Source organism: Triticum aestivum, chromosome 2B, assembly GCF_018294505.1.
Source record: "Triticum aestivum cultivar Chinese Spring chromosome 2B, IWGSC CS RefSeq v2.1, whole genome shotgun sequence".
Lineage (NCBI taxonomy): Eukaryota > Viridiplantae > Streptophyta > Magnoliopsida > Poales > Poaceae > Triticum > Triticum aestivum.
The window spans coordinates 669,090,036-669,104,376 of NC_057798.1; positions in this window are offsets into that span (position 1 = coordinate 669,090,036).

The following is a 14,341-nucleotide window of genomic DNA, read 5'->3' on the forward strand; positions in this document are numbered from 1 at the left end:
ACTCCTGGACTATGAAGCTACAAGATTGAATACTTTGTCCCGTGTTCGGATAGGACTTTCCTTGGCGTGGAGGGAAAGCTTGGCGATACGATATGTAGATCTCCTCCCATTGTAACGGACTCTGTGTAACCCTAGCCCTCTCGGGTGTCTATATAAACCGGAGGGTTTTAGTCCGTTGGACGAACAACAATCATACCATAGGCTAGCCTCTAAGGTTTAGCCTCTCTGATCTTGTGGTAGATCTACTCTTGTACTACCCATATCATCAATATTAATCAAGCAGGAGTAGGGTTTTACCTCCATCGAGAGGGCCCGAACCTAGGTAAAAACATTGTGTCCCTTGTCTCCTGTTACCACCCTTAGACGCATAGTTCGGGACCCCCTACCCGAGATCCGCCGGTTTTGACACCGACATTGGTGCTTTCATTGAGAGTTCCTCTGTGTCATCACCTTTAGGCCCGATGGCTTCTTCGATCATCAACCACAACGCGGTCCAGGGTGAGACTTTTCTCCCTGGACAGATCTTCGTATTCGGCGGCTTTGCACTGCGGGCCAATTCGCTTGGCCATCTGGAGCAGATCGAAAGCTATGCCCCTGGCCATCAGGTCATATTTGGAAGTTTAAACTAAACGGCTGACATCCGCGGAGACTTGATCTTCGACGGATTCGAGCCGCAGCCGAGCGCGCCGCACTGTCACGATGTGCATGATCTAGCTCTGTCGCCGGACAGTGCCCAGAGTGCCGCTCAGGTGTCCGCTCCGACCCTTAGCTTGGAGCCGACTGCGCCGGTCGAGGATGGGTGGCTAGACGCCTCCTTAGGGGCTGCAATCTCTATGGCGATCGAGCCGAACAACAATCTTGTCCCTCGCGGAGCTCGTGACTCCAAGGTGCCGGACTCCTTTCCGGACTCCGAATCTTCCGCACCCCTTCCGATCGAAACCAATTGGGCTCCGATCATGGAGTTCACCGCCGCGGACATCTTTCAGCACTCGCCCTTTGGCGACATCCTGAATTCACTAAAGTCTCTCTCTTTGTCAGGAGAGCCCTGGCCGGACTATGGTCAGCAAGGTTGGGATGCGGACGACGAAGAAATTCGAGACCCACCCACCACCCACTTCGTAGCCACTGTCGACGATTTAACCGACATGCTCGACTTCGACTCCGAAGACATCGACGGTATGGACGCCGATGAAGGAGACGACCAAGAACCAGCGCCTATAGGGCACTGGAAAGCCATCTCGTCATACGACATATACATGGTGGACACCCCAAAAGAAGGGGATGGCAATGGAACAACGGAGGATGACCCCTCCAAGAAACAGCCTAAGCTTCGGCGTCAGCGGCGCCGCTCTAAATCCCGCCAAAGCAAAAATGACGAGTCTGGCACCGGAGACAATAACACCCCGGGTAGTGCCAAAGACAACCCCCTCCAGCAGGATTCAGCGCAGGAGGATGGAGAAGCCAGCCCTCATGAGAGAGCGGCAGACAGAGAGGTCAAGGACGACAATTATATGCCTCCCTCCGAAGACGAGGCAAGCCTCGACGACGACAAATTTGTCATGCCTGAGGATCCCGTCGAACAAGAGCGTTTCAAACGCAGGCTTATGGCCACGACAAGCAGCCTCAAGAAAAAATAGCAGAAGCTTAGAGCTTACCAAGATTTGCTAGCCGACAGATGGACTGAAGGCCTGGCGGCCGAAGAGTACAAACTCGAACGCCCCTCCAAGAGCTACCCAAAGCGCAGGCTGCTACCCCAATTAGAGGAGGAAGCAACTAAACCTACATCACCAGCATATGATGCGGCCGATCAGCCACCCCGTGGCCGCGACAGAGAGGCCCTTCAGCCCTCAACTCAAGCCGCACCCCAGCGCCGCTCAAAAAGTACCAAGGCACAGGGAAACGCGCTAGACCTGCGAGACATACTGGAGGACAAGGCCAGGCAAAGAAGATCGATCTATGGATCGTGTGGGCGCCCCACGACACGTGACGATAACCATCACACCGGATATGGCAAATACGGCCAGGCCGAACACAACAGACAAAGCTCATCTGAGCTACGGCGTGATATAGCCCAGTACAGAGGTGCCGCACACCCACTATGCTTCACAGATGAAGTAATGGATCATCAAATCCCCGAAGGGTTTAAACCCATAAACATCGAATCATACGATGGCACAACAGACCCTGCGGTATGGATCGAGGATTTTCTCCTTCATATCCACATGGCCCGCGGCAATGATCTACACGCCATAAAATACCTCCCACTCAAGCTTAAAGGACCAGCTCGGCATTGGCTTAACAGCTTGTCAGCAGAGTCAATTGGTTGCTGGGAGGACCTGGAATCCGCATTCCTTGACAACTTCCAAGGCACCTATGTGCGACTACAATACGCTGATGACATAAGCCACATAATTCAGCAGCCAGAGGAATCGGCCAGACAATTCTGGACATGGTTTCTAACTAAGAAAAATCAAATAGTCGACTGTCCGGACGCAGAGGCCCTCGCAGCCTTCAAGCATAACATCCGAGATGAATGGCTTGCCCGGCACCTTGGACAGGAAAAGCCGAAATCCATGGCAGCCCTCACGACACTCATGACCAGCTTTTGCGCGGGAGAAGACAACTGGCTAGCTCGTAGCAATAACATGACCAAGAGCCCTGGTAATTCGGATACCAAGGACAACAATGGCAGGTCGCGTCGCAACAAGCACAAGCGCCGCATTAACGGCGATAATACTGAGGATACGGCAGTTAATGCCAGATTCAGAGGATCTAAACCCGGTCAGCGGAAAAAGCCATTCAAAAGAAATACTCCGGGCCCGTCCAGTTTAGACCGGATACTCGATCGCTTGTGCCAGATACATGGCACCCCCGAACAACCAGCCAATCACACCAACAGGGATTGTTGGGTGTTCAAGCAGGCAGGCAAGTTAAGTGCTGAAAACAGAGACAAGGGGCTGCATAGCGATGACGAGGAGGAGCCCCGGCCGCCCAACAATAGAGGACAGAAGGGCTTCCCCCACAAGTGCGGACGGTGAACATGATATACGCAACCCACATTCCCAAAAGGGAACGGAAGCGTGCTCTCAGGGACGTATATGCGTTGGAGCCAGTTGCCTCAAAGTTCAACCCATGGTCCTCCTGCCCGATCACTTTTGATCGAAGGGACCACCCCACTAGCATTCGTCACGGCGGATTCGCCGCATCGGTCCTAGACCCAATCATTGACGGATTTCACCTCACTAGAGTCCTCATGGACGGCGGCAGCAGCCTGAACCTGCTTTATCAGGATACAGTGCGGAAAATGGGCATAGATCCCTCAAGGATTAAACCCACAAAGACGACCTTTAAAGGCGTCATACCAGGTGTAGAGGCCAGTTGTACAGGCTCAGTTACACTCGAAGTGGTCTTCGGATCCCCGGATAATTTCCGAAGCGAAGAGTTAATCTTCGACATAGTCCCGTTCCACAGTGGCTATCACGCCCTGCTCGGACGAACGACATTTGCTAAGTTCAATGCGGTGCCGCACTACGCATATCTCAAGCTCAAGATGCCAGGCCCTCGCGGAGTCATTACAGTCAATGGAAACACCAAACGCTCTCTCCGAACAGAGGAGCACACGGCAGCCCTCGCGGCGGAAGTACAAAGTAGCCTTTGAAGGCAATTCTCCAGTCCGGCTGTTAAACGTCCGGACACCGTCAAGCGCGCCCGGAGTAACCTACAACAAGACCGCCTGGCACGTTTCGAGCAAGCATAGCAGTGCGGCCCCAACCCCAGCCCTTACGAGATTGCGAAACGAGTACCACGCGTACATAATCACGCTCTGGAAATACCTTGGGCATAAGGGGAGGGGCACAACCACGGCATGCCCAGAATGCGGCTCAACCGCACTAGGGGCTCCCGATTTTGTCATTTCTATTTTTTTACTTTCAGGACTCCACTCTTAGGAAGGCTTGTCCGGCAGTATGCTCGCCGAACACACGATGCAATAGCCAGGGAGATAGCAAGCCACGTCGAAAGTCCAGGTGGTCTCTATAACGAGCTAAATACCTATCTTACTTAAAGTTTCACAGCTTGCCCATGGAGGGGTACATGTCAAATAATCCCATCTCTTGCTTATCACACTATTTGTATCGTTCTGCTTTCATAGAAACCCTTTAATAAACAATACATAGCTCTTGTCTATTATTGCATTCATTTTTCATATAAATATGTTCAGTCATGACATTATGCAACCGTACACTCTGGTACGGACAATACACCAGGGGCTTCAGCACCCCAGAATACGGTGTGAGAAGACCAAACACCCTCATGAGTGTGGCACCCCGAACTTACAGCATTATATGCATCGGCTCCGAATCATGTCTTTGGTCAATAGTTGGGTTTTCCCGGATCCAATGTTTTGGTACCTTACGTTCCGTTATATCGGCTAAGGTAGCACTGGGAGAACTACTGCGATTGTGCCCCAGTTGAGCTGGGTTAACACCTCAGTAGAGAAAGCTAAAACTGACCGTCATGATAGGGCGAGAGACCGGTTGCTGTTCGAGAGATTTTTCGAGTCCCTAAAGACTTATGCCGCTTAGAGCGAGGAGCTGGATTTATCCGGCCTAGGCGTGGATAGCGCCCCGAACTCGGTCTTCTGAATACTAGGGGCTTCGCCGAAATTTAAAATTATAGAATTCTATGGCTAAGTGAGAGTGATAAAGCATTATAAGTCCGATTGCCTTGTTCGTTGTGCTGAGCGCCTCCCTCGAAGGACCCAAGAATGGGAACAAGAGCGCTCAGGTTTATCCCGAACACCCCAACACACGTGGCATGGGGGCAGAAGCCGACGACTTGCATCTCTCAGATTTAATAAATGGCCGCACAAAAGGTAATAGTTTAAATTCAAAAAGCGTTGCTTAGCGCATATGAACAAGTTTTTAGCGCACAGGATAAACACGAGCGAGTTTACTCAAAAATTACATCCCTGGTACATTCATCCGCTACAAGACGGGCACCCTTCAGGACGCCCTCATAATACATCTCGGGCCTGCGATGCTCCTTCCCCTCCGGTGGCCCATCCTTCACCAGCTTCTCAGCATCCAGCTTGCCCCAGTGCACTTTGGCATGGGCAAGGGCCCTACGGGCGCCTTCGATGCATACAGAGCGCTTGATGACTTCAAGCCATGGACAAGCATCCACCAGCCGCCGCACCAACCCAAAGTAGCTCCCAGGCATGGCCTCCCCAGGCCACAGCCGGCCTATAAGGCCCTTCATGGCCTGTTCGGCTGCCTTATGGAGCTCGACCAGCTGCTTCAGCTGGTCGCTCAGGGGCACCGGGTGTCCGGCCTCAGCATACTGGGACCAGAACACCTTCTCCATCGAGCTGCCTTCTTCGGCCCGGTAGAATGCGGCAGCGTCGGACACACTGCGGGGCAGATCTGTGAATGCTCCTGGAGAGCTCCGGATTCGGGTAAGTAACACGTAATTCACTTTCACATGCTTGCTTTGCATAAAGAATGCCTTACCCGCAGCTATCTTTTTCATCGCCTCAATCTCCTAGAGGGCTTTTTGGGCTTCGGCCTTGGCAGACTTGGCGCTTTCAAGTGCCGAGGCAAGCTCGGACTCTCGCGTCTTTGAGTCAAGCTCTAAACTCCCGTGTTTCTTCACGAGAGCATCGAGCTCTTGCCGCACCTCCGCCACCCGCACCTCTTGTTTCTCTCGCTCGGTGCGCTCCATGGCCGCATTGTCTTCGGCCTTGGATAGCACTTCCTTCAGGGTTGCCACCTCGGTGGTGGCCCCTGTAACATTCACGTTGGTCCTGTCATTATTTGCAACCAGGTATTTTTATATATACTTACATAAGGTACTACATACCTTCCTTGTCCTCGAGCTGCTTCTTGGCACGGCCGAGCTTGTTCTCGGACCGCTCGAGGCTCTGCTTCAATGCATCGACCTCCGCAGTCAGTGCGGCAGAGGTCAGCAGCGCAGCCTGCATTCCCATATTGACATATTTATGTTAGACTCCTGCATATATCTTTTTAGATCCTCAGTCCGGCTTTTCTTTCCGAACACCAAACTGAGCATCAGGGGCTACTGTCCATGCGGTAACATTTTTATATGTTTTAAATACATACCTCAAAACCTGTTAGAAGGCTGGTACAGGCTTCTGTCAGCCCGCTCTTGGCGGACTGAACCTTCTGGATCACCGCACTCATAACAGTGCGGTGCTCCTCGTCGATGCAGGCACCGTTAAGCACCTCCAGCAAATTGTCCGGCGCCTCCGTTGGACGGAGGCCGCCGGCGTCGTAGGCTTGCCCTTCTTGCGAGGGGGCCGCCTGCCGGACTTCGGAATCACTGAAGGTTCTGGAGCGGTGTCCGGCCCAGGGTCCGACTTAGATCCCTCTGGGGCTTCATCCCCTTTGGGCCTGGAGTCCAGGAGGTCGCCTTGCGGCACCTCCAGGACCACCTCCCCCTGGTTTAGCCCCTTTTGGGACTCTACCTCGGCATCGTCCGTAGGGCAAGGGGAGGTAGCCGTCGGGAGTGAAGCGCTCTTCACATCCGACGAATCCAGGAAGCCGCTCGATGAATCGCCGAGCTGAGCCTTGGGCGGACTGCATGATTGAATTCGGCGTCAGAAGGTATTGTACAATAGAGGAACGCCATAAGTTATTCTGGTATCTGGATACTTACGATTTTGCCAGGGGCTTGGCCCTGGATGGCCATTCCTCTCCGCCGTCGTCGGCGTTGGAGGCGTAGTCCGGAAGAAGGGTCTTCCCCTTCTTGGACCCTCCGGCCTCCCCTGTTGGGGCGGCCTTCCTTTTCTTTCCTCCCCCCGCTGGAGGGGGAGAGGCTTCTTCTTCCTCCTCCTCGTCTTCGGAGGCGGAGGGTGCTTCGGGGTCGTCGGGCGATGAATCCGACACCACCAGGCGTCGGGAACTCTTTCGAGTCCCCGTGGCTTTCTTCTTGGCCTTCTTTTCCGGCACCACGTGAGGTGCCGCGACCAGCAACTTCATCAAGCGTGCATCTGCTAGGCCTTCGGGCAAAGGGGCCGGACAGTCAAACTGTTCGGACATCCTCTTCCAGTCCTGTCAAAGGAGCGGGAGTTTAGATCCTGCATAGAGTCAAACTATGAAAATCAAGTGTCCTGTAAAGGATAAAAACAAGCTTACTTCGGTGGCTTGGCGCTTGGCGCAGAATCCACGATCCTCGGTGACGGGAGGGGGAACCTTGGAGCTCTTGAATAGCACCTTCCAGGCGTCCTCGTGCTTTGTGTCGAAGAGCCTGGACAAAGCCAGTTGCTGGGCCGGGTCGAACTCCCACAAGTTGAAGGCCCGTCGTTGACACAGGAGGATCCTACGGAAGAGCATGGCCTGGACTATGTTGACAAGTTTAACCTTCTTCACCAGGTCTTGGACGCAGGTTTGGAGTCCGGTCACCTCTTCCGGATTACCCCACAACAGGCCCATCTCTTTCTAGGATGTGAGTCATGTGGGGATGCTAGATTGGAATTCGAGGGCCGCTGCCCATTCAGGGTCACGCGGCTCGGTGATGTAGAACCACCCCGATTGCCACCCTTTGATGGTTTCCACGAAGGCGCCCTTGAGCCATGTGACGTTGGCCATCTTGCCCACCATGGCACCTCCGCACTCTGCGTGCCGGCCGCCCACGACCTTCGGCTTAACGCTGAAGGTCTTTAGCCATAAGCCGAAGTGGGGTTTGATGCGGAGGAAGACCTCACACACGACGATAAACGTCGAAATGTTGAGGATAAAGTTCGGGGCCAGATCGTGGAAATCCAGGCCATAGTAGAACATGAGCCCCCGGACAAATGGGTGAAGAGGAAAGCCCAGTCCGCGGAGGAAATGGGGGAGAAACACCACCCTCTCATGGGGCCTGGGGGTGGGGATGAGTTGCCCCTCATTTGGGAGCCGGTGCACGATGTCGTTAGACAAGTATCCAGCCTTCCTCAACTTCTTGATTTGCCCCTCCGTAACGGAGGAGGCCATCCACCTGCCTCCCGCTCCGGACATGATTGGAGAAGGTTGAGGTGGGAAATGCGGACTTGGGCGCTGGAGCTTGAGTGCACGGAAATGGATAAGCAAAGGAGGAAGAAGGCGTAGATTGAAAGGGCGGATCCTTATCCCCTTATATGGGCGGCCAAAATTATGTGCCCCCACCAGCCTAGTAAAACTTGCTTATCTCCCAAGCGCCATGATTAATGGCACGGTTGGGTTACCCACGCCCGTATTGCTTATCTGCTTTGACAAGACGTGCCAAGGAAACCGCCTCGCTAAACACGCTGAGGTGGGACTGTAAAACGATTCGAATAAAGGCTTGGCCATGGCGTGATGTCACACTACTGAATACGTCAGCAGATTAGATTTGTGTAAATATTATTCTCTCTACGGTGGTATGTGGAACTTATTTTGCAGAGCCGGACACTATCCTTGTGTTCAACATCTTCTATGAAGTATTCGGAGGAGGAACCCGCCTTGCAATGCCGAAGACAATTTGCGTGCTGGACTCGTCATCATTGAAGCCTGGTTCAGAGGCTACTGAGGGAGTCCTGGATTAGGGGGTCCCCGGATGGCCGGACTACGACCTTTGGCCGGACTCCCGGACTATGAAGATACAAGATTGAAGACTTCGTCCCGTGTTCGGATAGGACTTTCCTTGCTGTGGAAGGCAATCTTGGCAATACGATATGTAGATCTCCTCCCATTGTAACCGGCTCTGTGTAACCCTAGCCCTCTCTGGTGTCTATATAAACCGGAGGGTTTTAGTCCGTAGGACGAACATCAATCATACCATAGGCTAGCTTCTAAGGTTTAGCCTCTCTGATCTCGTGGTAGATCTACTCTTGTACTACCCATATCATCAATATTCATCAAGTAGGAGTGGGGTTTTACCTCCATCGAGAGGGCCCGAACCTGGGTAAAAACATCGTGTCCCTTGTCTCATGTTACCATCCGCCTAGACGCATAGTTCGGGACCCCCTACCCGAGATCCGCCGGTTTTGACACCGACAGGAACCTTTCTAGAGGAGTTTTTCTCGATATAAGTGAGTGGGAGGAAAGTAGAACTTGATGAGGTAGTTGTACCTTCTCTCAATTTGGAAAGTAGCTCATCCGAGAAATCCGTTCCCGTGATTCCTACACCAACTGGAGAGGAAGCTAATGATAATGATCATAAAACTTCAGATCAAGTTGCTATGGAACCTCGTAGGTCAACCAGAGCATGATCTGCACCAGAGTGGTACAGTAATCCTATTCTGGAAGTCATGTTACTTGACCATGACGAACCTACGAACTATGAAGAAGTTATGATGAGCCCAGATTCTGATAGATGGATTGAGGCCATGAAATCTAAGATAGGATCCATTTATGAGAACAAAGTGTGGACTTTGGTGGAATTGCCCGATGATCGGCAAGCCATTGAGAATAAATGGATCTTCAAATGCTGATGGTAGTGTTACTATCTACAAAGCTCGACTAGTCGCAAAAAGGTTTTTGACAAGTTCAAGGTGTTGACCACAATGAGATTTTCTCAACCGTATCGATGCTTAAGTTCGTCCGAATCATGTTAGCAATTGCCATATTTTATGAAATGTGGAAAATGGATGTCAAAATTGCATTCCTTAAATGGATATCTCTAAGGAGAGTTGTATATGATGCAACCAGAAGGTTTTGTCGATCCTAAAGGTGCTAATAAGGTGTGCAAGCTCCAACGATCCATCTATGGACTGGTGCAAGCATCTCGGAGTTGGAATATAAACTTTCATGAGTTGATCAAAGCATATAGTTTTATACACATTTGCCGTGAAGCCTGTATTTACAAGAAAGTGAGTGGGAGCACTACAGCCTTTCTGATAAGTACATGTGAATGACATATTGTTGATCGGAAATGATGTAGAATTTTCTTGAAAGCATAAAGGAGAGTTTGAAAGGAGTTTTTCAAAGAAAGACCTCTGTAAGCTAGTTACGTATTGGGCATCAAGATATATAGAGATAGATCAAGATGCTTGATAAGATTTTTCAATGAGTACATACCTTGACAAGATTTTGAAAGAGTTCAAAATGGATCAGTCAAAGAAAGAGTTCTTGCCTGTATTACAAGGTGTAAAGTTGAGTGAGACTCAAAACCCGACCACATAGGAAAATAGAAAGAGAATGAAAGTCATTCCCTATGCCTCAGCCATAGGTTCTATAAAGTTTGCTTCGCTATGTACCAGACCTATTGTGTACCTTATCATAAGTTTGGCAAGGGGGTATGATAGTGATCTAGGAGTGGATCACTAGACAACAATCATAGTTATGCTTAGTTACCTAAGAGGACTGAGGAAATATTTCTCGGTTATGGAGGTGATAAAGAGTTCATCATAAAGAGTTACGTCGATGCAAGCTTTTACACCCATCCGGATGACTCTAAAGTCAATCTGGATAAATATTGAAAGTGGGAGCAATTAGCTAGAGTAGCTCCATGTTGAGCACTGTAGACATAGAAAATTTGCAAAATACATACGGCTCTAAATATGGTAGACCCGTTGACTAAACTTATCTCACAAGCAAAACATGATCACACCTTAGTACCCTTTCGGTGTTAATCACATAGCGATGTGAACTAGATTATTGACTCTAGTAAACCCTTTGGTTGTTGGTCACATGGCGATGTGAACTATGGGTGTTAATCACATACAGATGTGAACTATTGGTGTTAAATTACATGGAGATGTGAACTAGATTATTGACTCTATTTCAAGTGGGACACTGAAGGAAATATGCCCTAGAGGCAATAATAAAGTTTTTATTTTATATTTCCTTATATCATGATAAATGTTTATTATTCATGCTAGAATTGTATTAACCGGAAACTTGATACATGTGTGGATACATAGACAAAACACCGTGTCCCTAGTATGCCTCTACTTACTAGCTCGTTAATCAAAGATGGTTAAGTTTCCTAGCCATAGACATGTGTTGTCATTTGATGAACGTGATCACATCATTAGGAGAATGATGTGATGGACAAGACCCATCCATTAGCTTAGCATAATGATCGTTAAGTTTTATTGCCACTGCTTTCTTCATGTCAAATACATATTCCTCCGACTATGACGTTATGCAACTCCCGATACTGGAGGAATGCCTTGTGTGCTATCAAACGTCACAACATAACTGGGTGATTATAAATATGCTCTACAGGTATCTTCGAAGGTGTTTGTTGGGTTTGCATAGATCAAGATTAGGATTTGTCACTCCGAGTATCGGAGATGTATCTCTGGGCCCTCTCGGTAATGCACATCATATGAAGCCTTGCAAGCAATGTGGCTAATGAGTTAGTTGCGGGATGATGCACTAAGGAATGAGTAAAGAGACTTGCCAGTAAAAAGATTGACCTAGGTATAAAGATACCGACGATCAAATCTCGGGTAAGTAACATACTGATGACAAAGGGAATAGCATATGTTGACATGTTGGTTCGATCGATAAAGATCTTCGTAGAATATGTGGGAACCAATATGAGCATCCAGGTTATACTATTGGTTATTGACCAGAGAGGTGTCTCGGTCATGTCTACATAGTTCTCAAACCCGTAGGGTCCGCACGCTTAACGTTCGATGATGATATGTATTATATGAGTTATGTGTTTTGGTGACCCAAGGTTGTTCGGAGTCCCGGATGAGATCACGGACATGACGAGGAGTCTCGAAATGGTCGAGAGGTAAAGATTGATATATTGGAAGGTAGTATTCAGACACTGGAAGGGTTCCGAAGTGTATCGGGTACATACCGGAGTACCGGAGGGGTTACCGGAACCCCCCGAGGAAAGATATGGGCCATATGGGCCATAGGAGGGAGGCTAACCAGCCCACAAGGGCTGGTGCACCCCCCACAAGGGAGGAGGCCAAATTGGAAGAGGGAAGGGGGCACCATCCCCCCCTTTCCTTCTCCCTCTCCTACCCCTTCCCCCTTTCCTCCTCCGAAAAAGGAAAAGGGGGCTGAATCCTAGTGGGAGTCCTAGTAGGACTCCCCCCCCACTTGGGGCGCGCCTAGGCCGGCCCCTCTCCCTCCCTCCTTTATATATGAGGGCGGGGGCCTTGGAGACACATCAATTGTTTCTTAGACGCGTGCGGTGCCCCCTCCACCGTTTACTCCTCCGGTCATATTGTCATTGTGCTTAGGCGAAACCCTGCGCGGATCACATCACCAACATTGTTGTGGAATTGTCATGGCATATGCCCTTGCATGAGGACTTAGGTGTGGAGCCATCACAACATAGTTAGCTTGAAGGGGTTAAATGGGACAAGGGACACAGAGAGTTTATACTGGTTCGGCCCCCCACGGTGGAGGTAAAGGCCTACTCCAGTTTAGGGTTGTATTGCTTGGGCTTCGATTACCAGGGAGCGAATACGCTTGACCTAGTTCTCGATCTCTTCTTTATTTCCCAAAACCGCCACCGGGTCACCCCTTTATATACACAGGCTGATGCCCGATGCCTTACAAAGTCTCGACCGACTAATACACAACGTGTCTGGCTCGGTGACAGAACTACACTTTCCTTAATATACAAGTTAATGATGTCTACTACACAACCTTCTTCTTGTAGACGTTGTTGGGCCTCCAAGTGCGGAGGTTTGTAGGACAGTAGCAAATTTCCCTCAAGTGGATGACCTAATTTTATCAATCTGTGGGAGCCGTAGGATGAAGATGGTCTCTCTCAAGCAACCCTGCAACCAAATAACAAAGAGTCTCTTGTGTCCCCAACACACCCAATACATTGGTAAATTGTATAGGTATACTAGTTCAGCGAAGATATGGTGATACAAGTGCAATATGGATGGTAGATAAAGGTATTTGTAATCTGAAATTATAAAAACAGCAACGTAACAAGTAATAAAAGTGAGCGTAAACTATATTGCAATGGTAGGAAACAAGGCCTAAGGTTCATACTTTCACTAGTGCAAGTTTTCTCAACAATAATAACAAAATTGGATCACATAACTATCCCTCAACATGCAACAAAGAGTCACTCCAAAGCCACTAATAGAGGAGAACAAACGAAGAGATTATGGTAGGGTACGAAACCACCTCAAAGTTATCCTTTCTGATCTATCTATTCAAGATTCCATAGTAAAATAACATGAAGCTATTCTTTCCGTTCGATCTATATAGAGTTCATACTAGAATAACACCATAAGACACAAATCAACCAAAACCCTAATGTCACCTAGATACTCCATTGTCACCTCAAGTATCCGTGGGTATGATTATACGATATGCATCACACAATCCCAGATTCATCTATTCAACCAACACAAAGTACTTCAAAGAGTGCCCCAAAGTTTCTACCGGAGAGTCAAGAGGAAAACGTGTGCCAACCCCTATGCATAGGTTCATGGGCGGAACCCGCAAGTTGATCACCAAAACATACATCAAGTGGATCACGTGAATATCCCATTGTCACCACAGATAAGCACGGCAAGACATACATCAAGTGTTCTGAAATCCTTAAAGACTCAATCCGATAAGATAACTTCAAAGGGAAAACTCAATCCATTACAAGAGAGCAGAGGGGGAGAAACATCATAAGATCCAACTATAATAGCAAAGCTCGCGATACATGAAGATCGTGCCATAGAGAGAACACAAGAGAGAGAGAGAGAGAGAGATCAAACACATAGCTACTGGTACATACCCTCAACACCGAGGGTGAACTACTCCCTCCTCGTCATGGAGAGCGCCAGGATGATGAAGATGGACACCGGTGAGGGATCCCCCCTCCGGCAGGGTGCCAGAAAAGGGTCACGATTGGTTTTTGGTGGCTACAGAGGCTTGCAGCGGCAGAACTCCCGATCTATCTTCGTCTTCAAAGGTTTTAGGGTATATGGACTTGTATAGGTGAAAGAAGTCGGTCGGGGGACGCTCGAGGGGCCCATGAGACAGGGGGGCGCACCCAGTAGGGGGGCGGCACGCCCCCCACCCTCGTGGCCACCTCAAAGCTTCCTTGACTTCAACTCCAAGTCTCCTGGATCACATCCGTTCCAAAAATAATGCTCCCGAAGGTTTCATTCCGTTTGGACTCCATTTGCTATTCCTTGTCTTCGAAACACTAAAATAGGCAAGAAAACATCAATATGGGTTGGGCCTCCCATTAATAGGTTACTCCCAAAAATAATATAAAAGTGTATAGTAAAGCCCATAATCATTCAAAACAGATAACATAATAGCATGAATGCTTCATAAATTATAGATACGTTGGAGACGTATCAACATCCCCAAGCTTAATTCCTGCTCGTCCTCCAGTAGGTAAATGATAAAAGAAAGAATTTATGAAGTGTGAATGCTAGCAGGTGCAC